We start from the raw sequence: 25,906 nt of genomic DNA, 5'->3' as shown, positions 1-25,906 counted from the left end.
AATCTTACTTTTAACTTTATGATTTCCTTTCCCCCTCATCTCTTCTTGTTCCCTCCCTCTGCACATCTCTCCCCCTCACATTACCTTGACCCTTCTTATCATTCAGACATTCAGTTTTATTGGATTTCACAGCCTTTTCATCCCGGCTGCTGACCTGCATGCAGCCAACAATACAGTTATCGATGCAGAGAAAGGAGGCATGCAGACATGCCAATGTGTATGCGGGGAGGGAAAAGACAGAAGTCAGTCAGAAAGAGTTCACACCCTGTGATTGTGCTCCCTGAGAACGACAGCAGTGTGGATTGCATCACTGTTGTCATTGCTCACAGCGTATTGTTTCCTACTGAGCTGATGAGGGTGGGTAGTCAGCACCAAGCTGAGAGCCAGCCAAGAATATCAAAGAAAATACAAAAGCCTTACGACTTGCATCTGTTGGTTCCGTAAAAAAGAAATACTTAAGCTTGTTTAGCCTGCTTTCAGTCTGTCGAACACTCAAATGGATTTGGGACCACCTCTGTTTCGACCTTTCACGAGGTGTGATTAGGAAGTTGTGTAAGCTATTATGCACTGTCAGTCAATATCAGCGGCCACAAAGGAGGTCCTGATTGTAAACACTTCATCAGCTCTGCAAAAGCTTTGACTTATTACCTTCTGTTAGCTTTGTGAAATCTCTAACCATGCACTAATATTGTACTACAGGCATAGAAAAGCTACAGTTTCTTAACCCTTTGAAACCTGAGCAATGAAGAAGAAAATTACCAGAAGAATTAAAAAAGTAAAATACAAATAAACAAGGAAGTTACCTGAAAAGAAGTTCTTTAAAAGCATCATTACAATATCTGAATTATGATAAATATATAGTTTTTCCCTAGCTTGTTCTTTTTACCTCCACACATTTTCCCCTTGCTTAAAAAAAAGAAAAAATAAAAAATCTAAATTTAAATTTCTAAATGTCTTGCAATTTGTAGAACATTTCCAAATAAGTTACTTATTGCCTTTTTCCTTATTTGACCAACTTGTTCAGGGTTCAAAGGTTTATGTAATCGTGAAATCATGTCGATCCAGGTTTCGGGGGGTTAAATCTGAATCTGAAATGGCTCTTGGTATTAAATTCCTACACATATTTTAGCTCCCTGCGGACAAAGAATGTTTTCCCTATTTTATTTTTTCAGGGCTGCAAATAATTTCATGCCTCTCTGCAAATTATCAGTGTGCTACTATTTCAGTGTTAACCCCAATGGAAGCAGCATTACTGTGCTGTAAATTGGATAATAAAAATTTCAAAGAGATGTAGGACTCTTAAAAAAACAAGTGGGGCTGATTCACTTCCTCTGCACTATTGTCTTTAAATAACTCAATATGCGTAGCGTGGCTTTATTTGGAAGCAGGGCTCCTAGAAAACATGTACAGCTGCAATTATTTTGTCACTTGTAACAAGTGTTGTCCTGTTTCTTGGTTTTAGTCTCAGATGAAGGAAACTTGCAATTTTCCTGCCTGTCACCACTAAAAAACCTCTCTCAAAAATACAGATCTCATTTTATTGTCTTGTTGATTTGCTTCTCAGAAAAATGAATATATGCAGTAGGTGTAGAGGCTCTTTCTCTGTTATCAGTACTTTTCAAAGGGTCTCTGCTTTGGCCACTGATTTTGAAGTGGAGCTTGTCTCACAGTCAAGTTGAAGCTGCACAGCCCAGACCTCATGTAGGGACGCATGAAAACAAAAGACATGACTGAATATATACACCTGGAGGGGAAAGAGGGAGAGAGGAGGAAAGGAGGATCTTGTCATCTGTAGTTGACATAAGCACAGAGAGAAAACACTTCCAGAGGGAGAGTGGTGATGATGCTTTAGTCAAAGTATGACATTGAACACGGCCCAGATCTCTAACCTGTCCCATCGCCATGGTGACAGGAATAGTAATGAGAAACTTGACTGGTTTGTCAGCGAGAGTCCTGCAATGGACCACTACCTTGACGACAAAAATAGGAGAATATAACTGTTTAAATATGTTAGATACAATTATCTTGTCATCTGTTCAATTCCACTTAGCCTGCCATACACAAGAAGACTTTAATAATACCTCTTAAAGACTCAAGTCTGACACCGTCTCACGTCTCAAGTCAGTGTGACATTTTAGTCACACACTGTAAGATTTTACAAAGATGGGATCTTGCAGGGTCACTATTTGCAAGACTACAGCTGAATTCCTTTTGAGATTATTTCCCATCGCTCTCCTAGTAAAAAAATTACACCACATTCCGTTTAAGAAATCTGCCATATTAACAATTCCTTAAACATCCACAAAGACACATAGCTGTAAGAAACACAAGATACAAGGTATCATTTGTCAAGAGTATTTTTATTAATTTGGCATCAATGTAATCCAAAAACCAAACTGCATTGCACTTAGCTGTGTTGCTATTCTTAGAATTACATGTATTTTTATTTAGTATGTACACATTTATATTAGTTTTGTAACTTTTTTTTTAATTGATTCTATTGTTTTTAATATGCTTATTCTTGATACAGTGTCAGAAATTATTTTTTTTTATATCTGCAAATGCATCATTTATAGTTCTATCGTGCAAATGTAAATGAGCATAGACATAACACTATCTTGTTAATTCTTCATTTTCATTCTCTAAAAATATTTAAGAACAAAAACCGTTTTGCAAGATCTAATGAAGGCAGCAAGATATACAAATATGAAGACATACATATCTGAACCAAGTGTCTGCTTTATAATTCTCCTCCATGTTACAGTTACAGTGAAGAGCAAGTCGAGCCTGACTTGATGAGTCCTTTGTTAGATCTCTGATGCAGTTGTCTGCACACATCACTTCTGCAATAATAATGTTCCATGTCATTAAGTCTGAAAGACTCCCTGGGCGCAACAGGTGGAACGCTGACTATCTTAGATCAATTTAACTTGTTAAATCATTGCAATATCCTAACACTGCATTACAGCATTTTCCAAATCACTAGCTGAATATGAATCCCCTTGCCAACACTGTAGTGGGATTATTTTGTCATTTCCTGCCGCAGTTCGATGTTCTGTGTGTACGTTTGTGGTTTGTACTGCATTGTTTTGAGTCTCTCTTCCAGACAATCCTCTGCAGACTTTGGTTTTCATAATAAATGTATTTCATGTCATTCAGTCTGAGAGACTCTCTTGTGAAATAAATACCAAAGCACAGTGTCTATTCATAGCTCATTAAAGATAATATAATAGTTACATAAACAGCCAGACAGAGCTTGACAACATCATTTTGAATGTTCATTAGAAGAATGTAATCAAAACAGTCAGTTAATTGGCTTGACTACTGTATTAGCATCAGTTTGTTATTACGAATCAGCTCTTGCTTTGGTCACTAATGACAGTCACTGCAAAAACACAATAAACAAGATGTGTGTTGCTGTTAGTTGTAGTGTGTGTGTGTGTGTGTGTGTGTGTGTGTGAGTGAGTGCACTGATCCCTATAAATACAGTAGGCACAATAGTGTTTGTGTGAGTGTGTGTGCATATAGGCTTGCTTTCTGCCAGCTCATTTAAATGTCTGAGTTGAGTACTTGGATCCAGACATGATTTTGAAAGGCAAAAGCCTGAGCCAGCTTGCTTTGATGTCTGATTTCGTGTTGTATGATGTTTAAGCCTCGCCTTAAGGCACCTGTTCAATACATGAAGCACAAAAAACACAAATAGAAACACACAAGAAAGAAAAAAAAACTAAAATTACATGTTAAATCAGAGCCCCAATACATGCAAAGTAAAGCCTCCTTTCATCTGAGCACCAAAGTTAATAGGATAGTGGAATTATTGTTGATTAGTAGGTGGTCAACAGCCAAGGAATTTGCATTCAAATAGTATTTACTTACCGGTTTAGTCTTGGAAGACGCACAAGATGGTTTATTAATTCTATTTTGCTCTTCAGTCTGTAAACAGCTCCGGGCCATTAAATGAGACAGTAATGGCAGTTTGCTTTGTGTTGCCCTCAACTGTTGCTTCTTCTAATGACTTTTAATTTAAGTTCTGTCTATCATCAAAGGGAAAACCCAGTCATGTCCTCTGTGTTTTCCAAAGACAAGCTCCTTAGGCATCTGTCATATATTCGTTTGGAAAAAATATTCTTACTAATTCAAAGTCCTGTAAAATGTTTGGTATTTTTGTGAGTGCAAAAACAAATTCAGTGCATAAAGCCATGTGTGAAAAACACAGTACTGTAAGTTCTTATGAACAGCCTCCATGTATTACTGATTTTATTGTTGCTTCTACGCCTGTCTTCCTCCTATGTTTTAGGCTGAGTCCCAGCTCTCCTCCTTTGGATGACACCCTCAGAGCGAGCTTGTTTATTACCACTTATGACTCATCACAACCTGGCAGTCGACAGGTGACAAGTGGAACAACATAAAGACAATCAATAAAGGTGTCTGGCACAATTGTCCAGACTGAAATATCTCAAAAACTAATGGATGGTTGCTTTGAAATTTGGTACACTCATTCATGGTCCTATATGGATGAATCTCGTCGATTTTGGTGATCCTTCATTTTTTCTCCATGTATATGAGGTAGATATTTATTTGGAGGGTTGACTTAAAATTTTGTACTTTATCAACTTATCCCCAGAATAAATGACTGTAGTCTACATTCTGCAAATCATGGATATGTAACATCTTTACATTTTCAGGTAGCAGTTTTGTTTAAATGAATGTTTCTACAATACAGGCGCAAAACCACTTGCTTCTGTGTAGAAAAAAGTCATGCTCAGATATATGGTTTTGGTGCCATAATATCATGCTCAAAAACAGCTGGTTGTGTTGTTTGTTGGTCTCAAATGGTGGTCTGCATCTAAAGAAAAGACTAAAGGAAGAAATAAAAGTACAAAATTTATTCAAAAGAAGCTCTATGCAAATGATAGACATTGCTGACATGAACAATTCCAAATAAAAGTTAAAAAAATCTTGACTGTCCCCAGATTGACCACTTTGTGTATGTTCCTCGTGCATTTCATCATGTAATTCAGGTTACATAAAGGCAGCATAATGTTATAAAACAATCAGTTCATATTCACCAGTCTGAAGTATGAGAAGCAGAATGTGATGCTGACAGCGGGAGAAAGGCAGACATTAGATGTCATGTTTTTATAGCTCTCGTCTTCACACACATATGGATGGTGCCGACCCTACAGCAAGACTGAACAGCACTGGACTCTATTTTTTCATCTGTTCTTATCAGTGTTGCTAGACTTGCTGCAGACCCACAGGGTGACTGGCCCACCGGGAAAACTCCAGTCTGTCCAGATGGTCAGTCCACCGCAAAGTGTGGAAAATGGTGGAGTAGATATTGTAACATTGTGTAGAGTTAGTGCATGTGGAGTGACTTGGAGGTAGCAGTAAATTTGGATGGATATTAACATATCAATGTGAAATGTGCTTTGGATTGAATTACATAATAATGCAATGTTTTAATTTTGATTTGAGTGAAAAAACTTACATTAGATCTCTTGAAGCACAGCACAACAATGCTTAGTACATATTTAATTGTGTATCACAGTGACGAATCGATTTTGTGAATTGTGGATTCACCAGCATGAAATAAAAAGGTTCCCAAATCCCCAAATCAAATTCTGCTTAAAGCCCCCATTCGGCCTTGGGCTGCACTGTTGTCCTTATCATTTATCAGAGGGGACATGTGTGTGTGGTAAAGGTTCACCGAAATACAACTCCTCCCTGATTTGTAAGCATCAATACTGCCACCAACAGGTCTTTATACAGAAAAATTTCCTGTCCTCTTCATCCACTATATCCTCTTCAACTGCAAAAGATTTGCTGTAAGCCCACATATTGTGAGCTTCTTCCACAGTATGTTTTGTTTTTCTTTCCCCTCTCTCTCTCTCTCTCTCTCTCTCTGAAGAGAAAATGAAGATGTGATTGTCTTGATGTGCACACTGAGCGTGGCAGCAGGAAAAAACTGAGAGCAAAACAAATGCAAGATGAGCAACCAGAGATGAACATAAGAGACAATCAGAGAAAGGCATGATAATAGTTGCCGAAATAAGATATGACAGCAAAAAGGGAACATTATCAGTAGGCTATGATCACTCTGAGACCTGAGGGGGAGAAAACAGCATGGCAGGTAGACATATAAGCCAGTCAGGGAGTGTAAATCCGATGTGGCTTTTTTTATTCGCTTGTTACTCCTACTGCATCAAATATTAGGCTATCTCTCAGCCTTTAAGTGTTATTGAGATTCTTTTATTGGTATCAGAACGTATATTTCTCAGAGGGGATCTCAGAATGTATTTTTCTTTGTAAAAAGAAGTTAACTTCTATAAAATAAAGAAATAAATAAAGCTGCTGGAGCAGAGGATCGAAGATATAGGCAAGAGTTACATAACACCTGCACAGCATCTTCTTTCAAGAAATTGCATCTAAATATCTGCAAGACTCAGAGGAAATGCCAAGGACAGGAAGAGGACAGAGAAGGATCAGGTAACAGAGCAACAGCAGACAAAAATCAAAAGGGCACAGATGCTACATGCACAAGAGCCAATTAAAAAGAAGGGAACTGAATGAAAAGTAGAAAACAATCTGAGAAATGGACACTGTTAAAGGTATTTTCAAGAGAGGCACTGACAATAATAATCTGTTATGTGTTCTCTGTTGGGAAGTTAAAGTCTGCATTATCTGCATCGTGATTAGCATAATAATGGTATCTCTTCACAAAAATCTTTAATTTTTTTTTTTTTTTTTTTTTTTTGCAAACAAACAATTTATTTTTTCATTTATGTCTGTGCTGATTTTGAAAAGCCCCAGATGAAAGCTCATATCTGGATTTGTTGACTGAAACAGGGGCAAATTTTTTGCAGGCACCATCATTTCTGGGAAGGCCGAAAAACTCATAATATTTTGAATTGTAAGCAATTTCCCTGCTAATGAAATACATCCACATGAGTGCTGATAGACTGAGGCAAATCAGTTCTTTGTTACATTCTTCAGGAACCGCTAGGGTTTCAATCCATTACAGTTTCCATTATCAAACCTCTCAGAGTTTACAATGAGGGTATATTAAGTGTTATGCTGCTCTGTTTTTAAGGTTTCAGCTCAGCCCAAAGATTGCCCACTGTAGCTTCTTTTTACCATTATTCTGAAGAGTCTGTTGGATAATTGAGTAGACCGGGAAATACTGAATATGTTCTACATTCAGTGTTGGTTACAGCCAAAAAGCATGTGATTACTGTGACAGATTCTCATTGTGTTTGGAGGTTAAAAACAAATACCAGGTTGTTCCCCTTTGTACGTGTTCATGAACCACAATGTGTCCTGTGAATGCATCCCAAAGGATCTTTCTGCCGAGGCTGGATCACCAATCAGGCTGCTTCAGGGCCTCCAGGTTCACTGTGTTATTTCGTTTTTGCTTATTTGACTAATTGGAATTTTGTTTTTCAATTTTTACCACTGAAAAACAACATCAACTTAGGTAACCTTATCTTTCAACCAATTTTGCATCATCTGGTGGTCCTGTGAGTCAGAATTTTATTATTTAAGCATGCATTGTTCACACATAGTGCATTTATTTTCCTTAATTCTGTTTTATAAACTAGCTGACTGAGAAAGTTCAAGGAGCACTCAAGCATAACAGCACTTGTTTGTTTCTGTGGATCTAAGAAAAATATAATGAAGGTACCACTTTTAGCTATGATTGAGTCTGCAGGGTCATACTAAATGCACAGTGGGTATGGAGATAGGAGTCAGTGGCAGCCCAGAAGTACAGTATATTAATGCAGGGATCCCTAACAAGTTAATCATTAAGTCATGGTCCCTGCTCAGGGCCACTATTGTCTATTTGAGTGCTCTAAGCATAATAGCTTTTGTGGTGCAATGTTTTTGTAAGTTATTAATAACTTACCTTGAATTCTGCTTCATCACTGTTTGATATGCCCATGTGAACCACTCTCCCCAGTGCTGAATGGAGGAGGAAAAATAGACATAACGCGTCACTTGGGTTTAGCCTTACTTGCTTTCCATGGTTGTTTGTGAACAAATTTCAGCCCAAATTCTCCTTTTTTTGAATTAGAACAATCCACAGAATACATGCAAGAATATGACGGAGAGAGAGAGAGAGTAAGTGAGAGAGAGCTGCATGGCATGAGCAGAAAGAAATTCAAAATGATCTTTTTTTCTTTTATTTTAACTGAATGACACTGACGCATAATTTATTATAGTCTATTGTAATCATGCTTCATTTTATATTTAAATAGCTCATCTTTACAGTTATGACTGATTATCATTGGTGCCCTCTCAAGCACTTACACACAGTGTGTGAGGTACGTGTATGCAGCCGCAGCGACAGCGATTGCCCTACTAACTGCTCTCACACTTGACGCTGAAGATGAGCATTGGATACAAACAAAGTTAGTCAAAAATAGTTGCAGTTTTTGGAAACAACTACTAAAAGTACCTGATGTGCCAACCAATTGCCTACTTGCTAAAAAGGCTCATAATGCCACAGGATGGTGTCATCAGCATAAAAGAGCAGACCTCTACGTGCTCCTAAACGTGATTTCAAAGCAAAACTGGAGGCTTGAAATTGAAATAAGCATTTTATGTTTTTTGAGTAAATGTATATGTTTTAAATGTCATAATATTTCCTGCTGTTTTGTAAACTTAAAATTAAATTACTCCTGTCCTCTCTACCTATGCGTAAAACATGTAAAGCATTTCCTTTTTCTCACATGCCTACAACAGATACACAACTTTTCACTTTGTTGCAGTGAAGCACAGGTGTACTCCCGTACCTGATAACATCACTGTTGGATGTGGTTACTGGCTTAACCACACTTATTAGTAATCCTGGGTATGAATCAGAGGTAAAACAGGCTTTAAACCTTCAGCGAGAACAGCAATTTTAAGGTAATGGTGGCAGACAACAGACATAAAGTGCACTACACAGTATGTGGATTATTTATCTGCAGTACAAAGTCAGTGTGTGATTGTTTGTGAGAGCAACCTCCAAATTTAAACTTTGAATAATTTCTTTCCAAGAAAAGCAATAAAGGAACAGAAGAGGACTGTTGGATAGCATTTCTGACTGACTTCTTTTCATTTGAAACCTTAAACCTTTTCACAACCTTTGAAATTCAAAACAGACATCTGTCTTGATGCCTAAATTTCTGCTCACACAAACACCCACAACAACTGCACGAACTTTAATATTCCAGACAGAGACTTCAGGATGAAGCTTGGGACAATCAGAAGCTGATAAGAATCTGGAGCGAGGTAAACACGACTTCAATCACCAAACAACAGCAATTACAGTGATTGTTACAAAACAAAATTCAGCTTTTCAGGAGAAAACAAAACTTCTCTGTGTCAAACTGCCATCTAGTGTTAAAATATTACCTTTGACTTGTTGGAGAAAAGCAAAAAACTCTTTTCTTCTCTGTCATGGATCAGTGTTCTATATAGTCTTCTTAAGATTCAGGACAGAGGTAGCCATACCTGTTCCAAGGGGTACTATATGTATCAGCTCCGACATGCACCTCCATATCTCCTTTTCCCGGTGTCAGTCTTCTTCCTCCCTCTCCAGCACTGTCATGCCTGTGATCAGCAATGCTTCCAGAAGTCGATGAGGTTCATGTGCTCCGGCTTTGCCTTGTCAGTGTCAGTTATTGGAGCGTCACTCTTGAATACCAGAGGAGCCCCAAGCTGCAGCACGAGGGTCAATCATCTGGCTTGCCCTGCAGCAAAATCAGGCCTAATAAAGGATGTGTGGATACGCAGCAACTGATTAAGCTATTAAAAATAACTTCTTTGGATTGATGGGATTATCGGTTGCTCTTTTTTGAGTCTGTCCAACATGAGCTGAATATTTCATAGTTAATACAGTGTTGCTTTTTTAATGAGATTTTCAGGACAGAGTAACTTCAGACATTATATTCCCCATCCTCATAAAATTATCACGGAGCATTTTTTAGGTCTCCAGACAGAGTCAGTCTGTCAAGGAGAGGGTAAAAGCTCAAATCCTCTTCATTGTCAAGTGCAGAAAATGAGGCTTAACACATAAATCCATTATATGAGTTACTCATTTTGAGCTCTTAAAACTGTTTTAATGATGTCAGTGGTGTGCTGCTAATAAAATTACTTTCTCATATTGAACATTAACTTTCAAAGTCTTAATTATATTTAAAAAAAAATTCCGCCATTGCCAATTTATTTGTATGAATAGATTTTATTTCTGGCAATGATATTTTTTGCTACATCTTCACAGTAAACAATACTTTGCATAGTTTTCAGCAGCCTTGGGATCCAAACCAGTCCAGGAAAGGTCACATCTCTCTATCTCGCTATTTGCGATCCTCCTCTGGGTTTCTTTTGGCTGCTATCTGTCGGTTGGGAGTTTCAAATTGCCATGCTGCATTTAGATGAATATTCTCCTCAACATGACAGTTGGATTTCCATGAAAACATGATGAGATCTATTCATGGTAAGCCCGGATGGACAAAAGAACTGTACTTGGAGTGTGTCCCTTTCCAGTCCTTCTGAAACCAAGATGAAAGCCCAGAAAAACAATGTTCTTTTTGTGCTGAATGAGTGCGTGACACGCCACTGTGAGATGCAATCATGAGCTATTTACACGGAGCAGTGATGGCAGCTTATTAGGAGAAGTAACAAAACAGTGGACACTCATTTTAACAGAGAAGCTTTTAGTTGAAATTAGTGTGAATAACTGAGATGGGAGCGCGGTTGAGAATGCAAAACATGCTTTTTTAAATCACAAAGGGAAAATATAGTACTTTTCAATGACATATGCTCATCTTGTTGGAGCCAAAACACTTCAAAATGACAAATAACTGCATGTATTCAGCTCATACACATTCACAACGGTATTGAAAGAAGCAATAAAAAGTGGCAACTTTTCATTCTGTGTTTGTCTGCCTCAGTAATGTTGCACCAAAAGGCCAAGGAGAGAGACGGAAGCAGAAATTAAAGGAAATAATTCAATAGCAGGCTTCACTTTAATTGCTGTCTCAACAGGCCATCGTCTGACACGCAGGTAAACATCAAGACTATTAATTTGCCTTAGAGCACTGTCTCAGGCCAACATAACATTTGGCTGAGGTGTTTTTGTTTACTTGTTATGATCACATTCAAAGTGTGGAAATTTAAAGACCAAGGTTTTATGTTAACACGCCATATTTGGCAGAGGGAGGTCTCAACACAGGAAACTCAACTGCAGACTAACTTTTGTCAGTTCAACCTCCAACAGCTTTGGAAATGTATCCTATTCTATGAGACTTTTCAGGAGGAACCCCTATATTTACAGGTGTTTTTTTGTGGAGGGGGTGATATTTCACAGTTTCATTTCAGAGAGTTTTCTGCCACTTTTTCACAGCCTGACTTGAAATTGATCTTGGCAGGGTGAGAAGCCATTCCCAGGTGCTTTATATTCAATAATGTTATCTCCAGTTGCTCGGAAAGAACCTGAGGTGAGGAGACAGGAAACTTGGAGAGACTTCACACTCACATTTGAGAGGTGGAAAGAATGGTTAGGAATTTTCAGAGGCGATGGTAGCACTGCCATCCGTCTTTCAAAAGAGTGACCGATTCAGCCCAAAGGAAAGAGCTGAAACGTCTCAAGAAAGGCTGATGAAGGTTTGATACTTGATCCTTGTGTGACAGGAAGCATTTTGCTTCCTTCTCCAGAATCTAAGTCCCAAAACATGCAGTTAACTAGACTTACTGACCATTTTAATGAACATTGTTGTCTCCGGCTGAAGGATTACAAACAGTAAACTCGGAAAAACATTAACTTGCAATGAGAATCATTTTCTAATGTATCCCATCAAATTATAATACTTGGTGAAATGTAGCATGCTTAATGATTGTTTGAGTTGAAAGTGTGTCTGGAATTTGAATTTTACAATGCAACCTATCCTAATGATTATTCCCATCAGTTTGGCTGCTTTTTTTTTGTCTAAATCTTGGATAGGGAGGTGGATGCTAAAGAAATTCACTGTAGCTGAACTCTGTTAGAGCAGTTGTGTGCAAAAAGAAAACCAACAACTTTTACTTTGAATGAGTCTCCCAATCAGTAACAAAATATAAAATAAAAATATTAAGCATTAAACAACCATTTTAGTTATTAAATGGATGCTGTGTTTTTAAAGCAAAAAAAATGTTTCAAATATCCATAACTATCATAAACTACCTATATAAATAGACTAGGTGTAATTAAAAATATTTTTTTAGATGTGATATTATAATGTGTTATAATAAATATATAGTATATAATATATTATTTATGCCATGAGCATATCCTAGGGAGAATCAGAAATAAGAAAAAGAACCAGAATAAACGTAGGATAATATGAGTCAGAGGCCCTAGAAATTAATATATAAGCTATAATAAAAGGATATGTCTACAAGGAGGGCTTAATATCAAAGTTCTCATTCGAGGGGACAAGGTGTTGAGGGAGTAGATCCAATAATTCTCCCGCTGCAAGAGCTCTTCATTGTGATCAGCTGCCCGAGGCAGGATATCAACTTTTTCAATGCCCAGATATTTCAGAGTGGATACAATAACAGACCAGCTAGACAGCTGTATAAATGAAAGAAAATCTTCGAATGAGATAAGATGAATTCATGATACCCTCCTGCCCACAGGTGGACGAGAAGGCATAATTTAAATTTGTATGGCAGCTTATATGACTCACTGTTATAAAGATCAACAAAACCACCAGGAAAACCAACACAAACTCGTCCGTACCTGCTGTTGTTAATGCTACCAAAGTACTTGGTAATTGGTGCAAATAATGACGAAAAGAAAAAAAAAAAGAAACATGGAATTGTAGTTTGTTTTATGAGTCTTCCTCCATTTTCTTTTTACCCTATAAAACCTGGAGCAACTTCACCTTTATTGTGTAGCTTTCCAGTGCCTTTGGCAAGTGTTTAAATCTTTTTTCTTTCAATGCTCATGCATTTTTCCCTTGTTTTTTTAAGCAATCAAGCCAATTTTGCCTTGGTTTCAAAGGGATAAAAGACAGTGAAAACATATTTTTTAACAAAGCCATGCCAAAGCTTGGTTTTGAGTGACGGCCTGTCTGTGAATGAGTCTGAGGCGCTAAACAGTCAGACCCTAGCAGCTCCATCTTCAGTATCTATGGCTGTTTACAGTATGTTTTGTTTCTGGGGTTCTGAGCAAAGGCAACAACCCTGCAGGGATTAACAAAGTTCACGGGTGGTAGAGTGAGTCCCATTAAAAGTTCAGGTATGAATAGGATAAGAGTTAGACTTATCAGCTGAGCTGCTATAAAGATGAGCAAGACCTCAATCCCTGCCTGTGCCTCCATGCTGCAGGGCTGTAAATATCCACCGGGTTAATGAGGTGTTCCATGTGTAGGAGTGTACATTTACTCACCAATAAACTCCTGCTTGGGACAACATCACTCCTCATTTCTTATAATGGCATTTTAATAGATAGTCATTTAAAAACACGGCTGCAAAATCAGTGCAAAGGAAGGCGTCAGGTGTGGGGGGAGGAAAAGGCAGGAGAGCATGTGTGTTTGCATGGCCGTGTGTATGCGAGTGCTGAGTACCGCAAATGGAAGGATAGAAGGGAAAATGACAAAAAAAAGGGCACACAGGAGACAGATTAATAAACATTTTAAAAACAATAGTGTTTTCTGAAAAGAACCCAAACATACAGTTTCCTTCCTCTTCTGCATTTACACTTTGAGCTATAAATCTAGGATGCTAACAGGCAGGTGGCTGTCTGCTTCTTCAGAGCTGCCACTGGACCGTTTGCTGTGTTTACATCAATTCATAAAGTTTCTTTTCCAGTCATACATCAAACAATTAAACAAGGTTAGAGTGGATGACTACAAATTGTGAATTACAGTAAGAAAGATAGCTGCAGTTTCAAATAATTCCCCACTCAAGTGGGGGAGTTTTGGGCAAACATAATGCTGCAGATTACATACCAGCTGATTTGAATACACTACAGATTATGATTAGATTATGGATGAATTAATTATATTTGCCTATTAAGAGCAGTGTGATCATTACAATCCATCCGAGAAAAGAAAAGATGTGGAGAAATCCCCTGCAGCAACAGGAAATGAAAATAATATTTCTAAAAGTTAGTAAATAAGACAAGTACTTGCGCATTTAATATAGCCTGTATTAACTGTGCTGTTCAAAGCTGTATCGTTGACTTTTCTGCCAGGGTAACACAATTTAGTTAGAAATGACCATATATATGCTGCTTGTGTCTCAGATGGGTCAAGCACATATTTTTAATAATATTATCTTTGACATTATAGTTTGTGTGTTAATACCTTCCAACCTGTTCACAGTACTTTGTTAAAGACAAATATGAGCCAAGGATACTGGTGGAGTTTTTTTTTTTTTTTTTTTTTAATCTTGTCCAACTTTTCTTGTGCGCTCTTTATCTTTATCTTTCAACTACTGTGAGGGTAATACATCTCACAAATAGAGAGTCAGATTTGTGATAAAAAAGAAAAATGCATTATGTTATGGTTGTTGTAGTTACCTCAGAAAAAGTGTAATGCCCACACATGCTGCAACCCAGTTGATTTCAGTGGGTTACTCTCTTGCACACAGTCTTGTTTTTATTTTTTACATTGAAAAGTTAATTCTGACCTGTTGCACATCGTAGACTACATACACCTGCAAACAGGTAACGGCATTGCTTCATATCCTGATATGCTATGAACATATTCATAGAAAAAAAATCTAATCAAATCATAGGGTGCCTTTAAAAAAAAAAAAAAAAAAAAAAAAAAAACTCTTGATGGCGGAGTGAGTATCGCGAGAACCGGACGGTGAGATCGCACATGGCGGCGTCCTGTCTTCACATGTAAACAGAAAGAGCAGCAGAGTGTAAAAGAAGTTACATTAAATTTCATCTACAACTAGAACTGCACTTCCCCCCTCTTTTTTTCATCTGCGTTTCACTCGAAACAGATTGATTTCACGGTGGAGTATTTTTTGGACTTTCATGAGCTTTCATTGACCGGCACTACTACCAGCAGCACAACATGGAAACCAACGTCGCCTGAAGGAAAAAAACAAGATTCATCCACAGCGACAGAGGACTTGAAGACAACAACAATCGGGGTCAGTTTTCTCTCCAGTATCAATTAAAAACCTTCGACCTTGTCATCTCACTTCACGAAGAAATAAAACAGCTAAAATCAAGCCTGGAAGTCGCCCACAGTCACATCACATCTGTTGAAAGGGTTAACGCCGCACTACGGTCATCCGGTAAAACACTCATCGAACAAATATAAATCTTCACCAAAGAAAACAAAGCCACAAAAGAGACTATCCTGGACCTACACTCTAAGAAATGAAATGTTGGATTTACTTAATTTACTTATGTCAACCGGTCCGATGAAACTGGAATGACTAACTGGGAAACAGACCGGGAAATTGAGTATTACTACATGCTGCAAAGTCTGTCTCAAGTAAATTCAGTAACTTTATGATGTAGTAATAAACTGACATACTTAAGGTGACTTTACTTAATAATGTTAAATTTACTTGAGACTATTATGTTGTGGTTATGTTGCAGGATTTTGTTGATTGGACTTAACTTGTCTGTTTTCTCTTTGCTAAACCAATGTGAGCTCAAATAAATACAATTCACCTCTGTATACTTCACCTGACTTTAATTAAAAAAAAAAAAACAGGTCACGGAGAAAAATGTGTTGAACACCTTGAGTAAACATGTCCCTATTTGTCTGTTCAAACCTTTTTTAATATTGACTTCAGCTAAAAAGTCAGACTTAAGATCATTGTGTAAAATTACACAGTTAAGCCCAGCCAACTAAAGAATACTCAACTTTTGTGAAAACTTTTTACCTCAAAAAAAGGAGGTCAACTGATGTGATGTTTAGGTTAACAACACTATTAAAGGATTTGAATATGTTATCAAAAACAACATACAGTTAATAATAATATATATTTAAAAAAAAGAGACATGTAAGTTTAATTCAACTCTTAAGTTTCAAATACATATACATTTTAAAAATGAGGTCAACTAAAATGATTACTTAAAGGTAATCAATTTCAACAAAGTTTTGAGTCTCATGAATGTTTACTTTTTCAGTGCAAAAAACATCTGTTTGACCTTTAAATGAGGACATATTAAAAAATATTTAAAATTCCAGCTGCTGACATATTTTAGTATTAGGTTTGGTTGTATATTTGCATTATTTATAAAAAAGAAAACAGTATGCTTAACATGCTTAACATGCGTAACACAGTGTTGGCACAATTTGGGAGAACTGATAGCATTTTGTTAAACAAACCTTTGAAGGACCATGTCACCTATTGTCATATAGAAAACTTGGAGGGAACAAATAACAGCTATGTAACCTCTGCCCAAAGACCTGTCACTTCTCTTTTTTTTTCATCAATTAATATGATATTTTTCTCAAGTGATTGTCTGCTGTCACACAAGTGAAAAACATACCTGAGCGTGGAGTCCAGAGGAAAATGTTGCAAAAAATGTTGCAAATGTTGCGTTAATTGAATTTTATTTCTATTAATTACATTTTAGGAAGTAACATAATGTATTTGTTTGAAAAGAACAAAATACACATCATCTGATATAGTAAGTGTGCCACTATAATTCATATCACTTAATAATCCATGAAATTGAAGGATGATAAAGGATGAGGCAAAGCATTCAGAAACACATTTTGAGCACTGGGCAGCCACTGAAATGGATGTCCTCACACTAAGCATGTGAGGGAAAGTATGGAAAAAGCACCAGTTTTAATTCAGGTTAACACAAGCAGTGTGTTTTAAGCTTAAGCTTGGTTGCTTAAATGCAGCGTAACACACTATTGTAAATCCAAATCCCCTTGCTATTACAATAATGCAATGGAAATCTGTTGTTTTATTTGCAAAAAATGCACATCTTCAGTAGTTTCACACTCATAAAGAGTTATGTAATGCAAACAACACCTGTCCTTGTTTCATTTCTTAGAGTGTACAAACCCAAAGTATGCGCAACAATCTCATCTTCTCCAGCATTCCCGAAACTACACCCGACAGCTAGTAGTGTAAAGATCCATCGATCTGCATCGATATATCGATTGAATAAGCAACGATCATGTAACATCGATGCAAAATGTAAACATCGATCCATATCATCCTCGTTCAGCCGTTATTGAGTTTTATACATTAGTGAAGGTCTTGTTGTTAATCCACGTTTTAAGGACACACACAAATTAACTACACACAGAGATCAAACAATTAACAAAGGCCCACTCACACTAACATAACACAAACACTCAACGTAATTACATGGAATGTGCGCGGCATTCACACTCAGACTAAAGGGACAAAAATATTCAATGAAACAATATATTCAATACAAAACTTGTGATTGTTTCATTTCAATCGTACACTTAACCACAATCACACGCGCACACACAGATATTCTGTTATTTAATTTCCACTGTCTCTTTTTACTGTTTCTTTAGCTGTAATGCATTTTCTCCTGTTAGGCAATGGGGATGTGACACGGGGCCTGGCTGGTTAGCATGGTGGGGGGCTGTGGTGGTCATGCGGCTGTGCAGCCTGGGCTCAGGCGGGAGGTTGAGGTAGGCCGTGGCTGCCGGGGCTTACTACCCTCTCTCTAAAAAGAAGAGGAACAAAATTTAAAAATCTGAAATATGAATACAGTCAAAGGAAACAGTTGCTCTGCACTGGACAAACTCCCTCCTAAGTAGTCTGGAAGTGGTCAAGCACCTACCTGCAGAAGTCTTCTGTTAAAATAAAAATGTGACCTAAAGTAATCACAAAACCAACAACACAGCTGGTATTTAAGAAGGGCAAAAAAAGAGAGAGGGAGAGTTTGTGGGGTGCCCTTTGCACCCCCTCCCTCCTGGATATGTCTCACTGGGGCATTCGGTCGTGGTGCTGTGGGGTTTTGGGTGGGGGTGGTCCCACGCTTGCCTCCCCTCTGCACTTGTCAGGTCTTGCTCCTCATCCCCGTGTCTTTGCACATTTTATCACAATTTTTGTTGTTGTTTATTTGAATTTTTAAATTTTTTTTTAACCCTCTCTCTGCCACATACCCCACAATCAACCTATCCAGAATCAAACACAGACACATAGCACTCCTCACATACAATAATCAAAACATGGACACACACTCACACACTACCCACATATACCCTTCCTAAAATATTCTAATATATAATCTCTATTGGACTCCTGCCAATACACATTACACATCTGCTTCATCTCATTATACATGTTGTATGTTGTATGTATGTATGTATGAATGTGTGAATGTGTGTTTGTATGTATCTGTGTATCTATGTATGTATCTTTGTATTGCCCTCTCGATATGTCACTCCTTGTCATTATTTCACACAAAAAAACCTCACCAAAAAAACCAAAGCTGTGTAGTGTGAAAAATTTCATAAAAATGTCATAATATGTCATGAAAATGTTGAATAATGTTATAGCATGGTATTAAAATGTAATGGAAAAGTATAGTGTGCCATATAATATATTGTATATAGAGTCATCGTATAGTTTGTCACAAAAACTGTAAAAAGCATCATTGTAGATTATTTGCAGTCAAATTCATAATCATAATATAAAAGAAATCATAATATAGTATGCCATCAAATGTAATGAAAAAGTTGCAGAATAGTGTACCATGAAACATAATATATTATGTCATGAAAAAGGGTCACAATATAGTATACCATGACAAATATAAAATTAAAGTAACTATAGTTCGACATTTAAAAAATACATAATATAGTATATCATAAACTCATATCTTCATTATGCTATGTCATGAAGATGTCATTTAAAAAGGTGTAGTGTAATATGCCATAAAATGTCATTAAAAAAGTTATAGTATAGTTTGCAAAAAAGACTTTGTTGGGTCATCAAAAGCCAATCACGATGTTCATCAGTGCTGCATCATCTAAAGAGGACGGCATTAGAGCCACATCCCTATTCTTAATCCCTAATCCGTAATTTGTGTTGAAACTTGGGTTAAAGTAAACATATTTCTTAAGCATATCGAAAAAATCCAATGAAAAATGAATAGCTTTCACTGAGGATTTGAAAAAAAAAATTAGACATCCAGTAGAATGTACAGTGGATCTGAGTGTCATAAGGGAAAAAACTGTTTAATTAGAGAAATAATGGTTTGATTTGATTTTCTAATGACACCATTATCTTATACCGCATCCTATTAATAATGTTCACAAAATTATAATAATAAGGCCAAAAACAACATCCTATAGCATATCAAAAAAATTGAGAAAAAACTGAATAGTATAATATGGCAAAAAAAACGTCAAATTTTGACATGTCGAAAAAAGACTGACAACGACATATTATAGCTTGTACAGTCGCGTACATAGCATGCAATATCAAATAAAAGGCCAAAAACATGACAATATAGGATTTTTTAAAAAAATGGCCATAAACCGCATGCTATGTACTGGCAAAAAATTTCAAATTTAGACTTTTCCAAAAAATGGCTGAAAACAGCTTATTGTAGTTCATAGAGATGCGTCATAGTATAGCATGTGGAAGAAAAGGGTCCAAAAAGGCCACAAACATCATAATATAACATGTCATAAAACTGGCCAAAAAACGCATGCTATAGTATGGCAAAAAACCTCAAATCCTGACTTTTCAAAAAAATGGCTGAAAACGGCCTATTATAGCTCGTAGAGGCGCATCATGGTATAGCATGTAGAAAAAAGGGTCCTCCTTATTTTGATTAGTAGTGATGCTTCATAGCATAGCTTATCAGAAAAACGGCTAAAAAAAGGCAAAAAAATCATAATTTAGCATTTCCAAAAATTGGCCGAAAAACTTTGACCGCTCCTAAAAAATGGCTGAAAACCACTTAGAATAACTCATAGAGACGCATCATAGCATAGAAAGTGGGAATAAAAGCCATAAAGGGCCAAAAACCTCATATTTTAGCGTGTCCAAAAAAATATGGTCGACAACGCAATAGTATAGTATGGCGAAAAAAGTCAAATTTTGACCCCTCCTAAGAATGGCTGAAAACCACTTAGCATAACTCGTAGAGACGTGTTATACCATAAAAAGTGAAAATAAAAGCCAAAAAAGGCCAAAAACCTCATATTTTAGCGTGTCAAAAAAAATGGTCAGCAAGGCAATAGTACAGTGTGGCGAAAAAAGTCAAATTTTGACACCTCTTAAAAATGGCTGAAAACCACTTAGAATAACTCGTAGAGACGTGTTATAGCATACAAAGTGGAAATAATGGCCAAAAAAGGCCAAAAACCTCATATTTTAGCATGTCCAAAAAAAAACGATCAACAAGGCAATAGTATAGTATGGCGAAAAAAGTCAAATTTTGACCCCTCCTAAAAATGGCTGAAAACCACTTAGAATAACTCGTAGAGACGTGTCATAGCATACAAAGTGGAAATAAAGGCCAAAAAAGGCCAAAAACCTCATATTTTAGCATGTCCAAAAAAAAAAATGGTCAACAAGGCAATAGTATAGTATGGCAAAAAAGTCAAATGTTGACCCCTCTTAAAATGGCTGAAAAAACCACTTAGTATAACTCGTAGAGACGTGTTATACCATTCCAAAGTGGAAATAAAGCCCAAAAAAGGCCAAAAACCTCATATTTTAGCGTGTCCAAAAAAAAAAGGTCAACAAGGCAATAGTATAGTATGGCGAAAAAGTCTGAAAAATTAGAATTGACACCTCTTAAAAAGCAAGGCCTGAAAACCACTTCCAAAAAACCTCACAAGGCAATAGTATACCACCCTACGGAGGAAAATTTCGCGCTTTGTAGAGTGAAAACCACGTCATAGCATAACAAAGTGGAAATAAAGGCCAAAAAAGGCCAAAAACCTCATATATTTTAGCATGTCCAAAAAAATGGTCGACAAGGCAATAGTATAGTATGGCGAAAAAGTCAAATTTTGACCCCTTCTAAAAATGGCTGGAAACCACTTAGAATAACTCGTAGAGACGTGTTATAGCATACAAAGTGGAAATAAGGCCAAAAAAGGCCAAAAACCTCATATTTTAGCATGTCCAAAAAAATGGTTGACAAGGCAATAGTATAGTATGGCGAAAAAGTCAAATTTTGACCCTCTCTAAAAATGGCTGAAAACCACTTAGAATAACTCGTAGAGACACGTCATAGCATACAAAGTGGAAATAAAGGCCAAAAAAGGCCAAAACCTCATATTTTAGCATGTCCAAAAAAAATGGTTGACAAGGCAATAGTATAGTATGGCGAAAAAGTCAAATTTTGCCCCTCTTAAGTTTGGCTGAAAACCACTTAGAATAACTCGTAGAGACATTTCATAGCATACAAAGTGGAAATAAAGTCGAAAAAAAAACGCCAAAACCTCATATTTTAGCATGTCCAAAAAAAAAGTTCGACAAGGCAATAGTATAGTATGGCGAAAAAGTCACATTTTGACCCCTCTTAAAATTGGCTGAAAACCACTTAGAATAACTCGTAGAGACGTGTCATAGCATACAAAGTGGAAATAAAGGCCAAAAAAGGCCAAAAACCTCATATTTTAGCATGTCCAAAAAAAAAACGTTCAACAAGGCAATAGTATAGTATGGCGAAAAAGTCAAATTTTGACCCCCCTCTTAAAAATGGCTGAAAACCACTTAGAATAACTCGTAGAGACGTGTTATAGCATAAAAAAGTGGAAATAAAGGCCAAAAAAGGCCAAAAACCTCATATTTTAGCATGTCCAAAAAAAAATGGTCAACAAGGCAATAGTATAGTATGGCGAAAAAGTCAAATTTTGACCCCCTCTTAAAAATTGGCTGAAAACCACTTAGAATAACTCGTAGAGACGTGTTATAGCATACAAAGTGGAAATAAAAGGCCAAAAAAGGCCAAAAACCTCATATTTTAGCGTGTCCAAAAAAAAAATGGTCAACAAGGCAATAGTATAGTATGGCGAAAAAGTCAAATTTTGACTCCTTCTAAAAATGGTTGAAACCACTTAGAATAACTCGTAGAGACGTGTTATAGCATACAAAGTGGAAATAAAGGCAAAAAAGGCCAAAAACCTCACATTTTAGCATGTCCAAAAAAAAATGGTTGACAAGGCAATAGTATAGTATGGCGAAAAAGTCAAATTTTGACACCTCTTAAAAATGGCTGAAAACCACTTAGAATAACTCGTAGACACACGTCATAGCATACAAACTGGAAATAAAGGCCAAAAAAGGCCAAAAACCTCATATTTTAACATGTCCAAAAAAGTGGTCGACCCTTATAGGGTCGGGTCGCGGGCAGCAGCCTAAGCAGGGAAACCCAGACTTCCCTCTCCCCGGCCACTTCATCCAGCTCTTCCCGGGGGACCCCGAGGCATTCCCAGGCCAGCTGAGAGAATAAGTCTCTCCAGCGTGTCCTGGGTCTTCCCCGGGGCCTCTTACCGGTGGGACGTGCCCTGAACACCTCACCAGGGAGCGTCCTGGAGGCATCCTAATTAGATGCCCGAGCCACCTCATCTGGCTCTTCTCAATGCGGAGGAGCAGCGGCTCTATTCCGAGCTCCTCCCGATGACCGAGCTTCTCACCCTATCTCTAAGGGAGAGCCCAGCCACCCTATAGGATGGGAAACTCATTTCGGCCGCCCCTCCTAAAAATGGTGATCTTGTTCTTTCGTCACTACCCAAAGCTCATGACAAAGGTGAAGGTAGGAACGAAGATCGACTGGTAAATCGAGAGCTTTGCCTTTCAGCTCAGCTCCCTCTTCACCAAGAGGCAATAGTATAGTATGGCGAAAAAAGTCAAATTTTGACTCCTCCTAAAAATGGCTAAAAACCACTTACAATAACTCGTAGAGGCACGTCGTAGCATACAAAGTGGAAATAAAGGCCAAAAAAGGCCAAAAACCTCATAAAGCATGTCCAAAAAAAACAAGGCCTAGTATTATGGCGAAAAAAGTCATATTGCCCCCTTTAAATGGCTGCATGAATAACTCAAAATAAAAAAAATCAAAAAAGCAATAGGATAGTATGTATGAAAAAGTCACATTTTGATCCCTCTTAAAAATGGCTGAAAACCACTTAGAATAACTCATAGAGACGTGTTTATACCATAAAAAGTGGAAATAAAAGCCAAAAAAGGCCAAAAACCTCATATTTTAGCGTGTCCAAAAAAATGATCAGCAAGGCAATAGTACAGTATGGCGAAAAAAGTCAAACTTTGACTCCCCTAAAAATGGTTGGAAACCACTTAGAATAACTGGTAGAGACGTGTTATAGCATACAAAGTGGAAATAAAGGCCAAAAAAGGCCAAAAACCTCATATTTTAGCATGTCCAAAAAAAATGGTCGACAAGGCAATAGTATAGTATGGCGAAAAAAGTCAAGTTTTTGACCTCCTCCTAAAAATGGCTGAAAACCACTTAGAATAACTCGTAGAGACGCGTCATAGCATACAAAGTGGAAATAAAGGCCAAAAAAGGCAAAAACCTCATATTTTAGCATGTGTCCCAAAAAAAAAATGTCGACAAGGCAATAGTATAGTAAAAAAAAGTCAAGTTTTGACTCCTCCTAAAAATGGCTGAAAACCACTTACAAATAACTCGTAGAGACGCGTCATAGCATACAAAGTGGAAATAAAAAAAAAGGTCAAAACCTCATATTTTAGTGTGTCCAAAAATAAAAATGGTCAACAAGGCAATAGTATAGTTTTTAGCAAAAAAGTCAAATGTTGACCCTCTTAAAATTGGCTGAAAACCACTTAAAATAACTCGTAGAAGTGTGTCATAGCATACAAAGTGGAAATAAAGTCCAAAAAAGGCCAAAAACCTCATATTTAGCATGTCCAAAAACATGGTCGAAAAGGCAATACTATAGTATGACGAAAAAAGTCAAATTTTGACCCCTCCTAAAAATGGCTGAAAACCACTTAGAATAACTCATAGAGACGTGTTATAGCATGCAAAGTGGAAATAAAGGCCAAAAACCTCATATTTTAGCTTGTCCAAAAAAATGGTCAACAAGGCAATAGTATAGTATGGCGAAAAAAGTCCAATTTTGACCCCTCCTAAAAATGGCTGAAAACCACTTAGAATAACTCGTAGACACACGTCATAGCATAGAAAGTGGTAATAAAGGCCAAAAAGGGGGAAAAAAACTCACAATTAAGCATGTCCAAAAAATGGCCGAAAAGGCAATAGTATAGTATGGCGACAAAAGTCAAATTTGGCGAAAGTTCTCAAATTTTGACTTTTCAATAAATGGCTGTAAACGGTTTTGAATAGCTCTTAGGGACGTTTTATAGCACAGCATTTCGAAACAACGGTCAAAACTTGCCAAAAATATCATAATATAGCATGTCCAATAATTGGCCGAACCACATGCTATGGTATGGCGAAAGATCTCAAATTTTCATTTTTCTAAAAATACCTGAAAATGGGTTATTATAGCTCGTATGAGACGCGTCATAGCATAGCATGTCCAAAATCAGGCCAAAAACCGCATAGTATTGCATGCCAAAAATCTCAAATTTTGACTTTTCACAAAATACCTGAAAATGACTTATTATAGCTCGTAGAGACGCGTCATAGCATAGCATGTCCAAAAAATGTCCAAAAAACGCCATGCTATAGTATGGCGACAGTTCTCAAATTTTGACTTTTCAATAAATGGCAGTAAACAGCTTATTATAGCTCGTAGAGATGCATCATAGCATAGGATGCTGAAAAAAGGGTCAAAAATGGGGGAAAAAATGGCTAAAAAAGACATACCATAGCTTGTCAAGATACGTCTTTGTTGAAAGAAATGCCAAAAACAACATAATTTAGCATGTCAAAAAAATGGCTCAAAACGACATAGTATAGTATGTCGAAATAGTCATATTTTGACATCACAACAAAAACACCTAAAATATGACATATTATAGCTTGTCGAAACACGTCATTGTGTAGCATGTTAAAAAAAACACTAAAAACATCACAATATAGCATGTTGAAAAATTGGCTGTAAACGACAAGAGTATATTGTGTCAGAAAAATGTCAACTTTTGACATGTCAAATAAATGGCTGAAAAAGACATATTTAAGCTTGTTGAGACAAGTATAGTATGTCATTCAAAATATAATGTTATAAGAAGAAATCTTTCAATTGCTGATGTTACCATGTATCCTCATGGCTCTGTGTTTGGTCCTCTAGATGACCCAGACAATGCGCTCTCTGAAGCGTCAGCTGAACAAGGCCGAGGAAGAGGCGAGTAGGAGAGAGGCACAATACCACCACACTCAGAGCTGGCTGGCTGAGGAGAGGGAGACGAATGGATTTCCTCAGAGGCAGCTTCTCGACCAACACCTACAGACACAGTAAGCATAAATGAGAAGGGATATTTTCAGTAAATTGTGAAATTTGTGGCGGGGTTGTAGCCATGACACAGTGTAAACCACAATGTCTTTCTGACAGGCGTAAGGAAACTGACAATCCGTCAGACCCTGGATAACCTGAGGTTGGACCTGAGTGTTAAGGATGAAGCTGATCATCAGCTGGTAGAGCCGCAAAAAAACAATGTCACAAAAGTCTGAACCCTCACACTCCACACACTCTCTTATTACAGAACATAACAGGCTGCATCTTTACACTAAGGTGACATTTTCTAAACCTGCCAAAAACACCTTTTAATACACTACAGCATACTGCACTTATAGCGGTGCAGAGAGAAGCTAACTTTCAGTGTGACATGGATATGCCTTTCAATGATAAAGACAAATGCCTCTTTTGACCTGGTTTCTGTTTTTCTGTCACATAGAATATTAAGAAGAATGTTTGCTTGGTGCAGAGAGACGGATGACGGGAAAACTTAACAGTGACAAAAAAAAGAGATCATTTATAGT

General features: G+C 37.2%; 1 long non-coding RNA gene across 1 annotated transcript; it reads left to right on the top strand.

Annotated features, from left to right (window-relative positions):
• Positions 1-14,833: 14,833 nt before the first annotated feature.
• LOC121960159 lies at positions 14,834-25,906 on the top strand. The gene is made up of 3 exons (XR_006106947.1): positions 14,834-15,138; positions 25,218-25,381; positions 25,479-25,906. It is a non-coding gene; the product is annotated as an uncharacterized LOC121960159 (long non-coding RNA).

Source organism: Plectropomus leopardus, chromosome 20 (assembly GCF_008729295.1).
Source record: "Plectropomus leopardus isolate mb chromosome 20, YSFRI_Pleo_2.0, whole genome shotgun sequence".
NCBI lineage: Eukaryota > Metazoa > Chordata > Actinopteri > Perciformes > Serranidae > Plectropomus > Plectropomus leopardus.
Note: the sequence above shows the minus strand (reverse complement) of the source record. Positions and strands in the feature narration are given on the sequence as shown.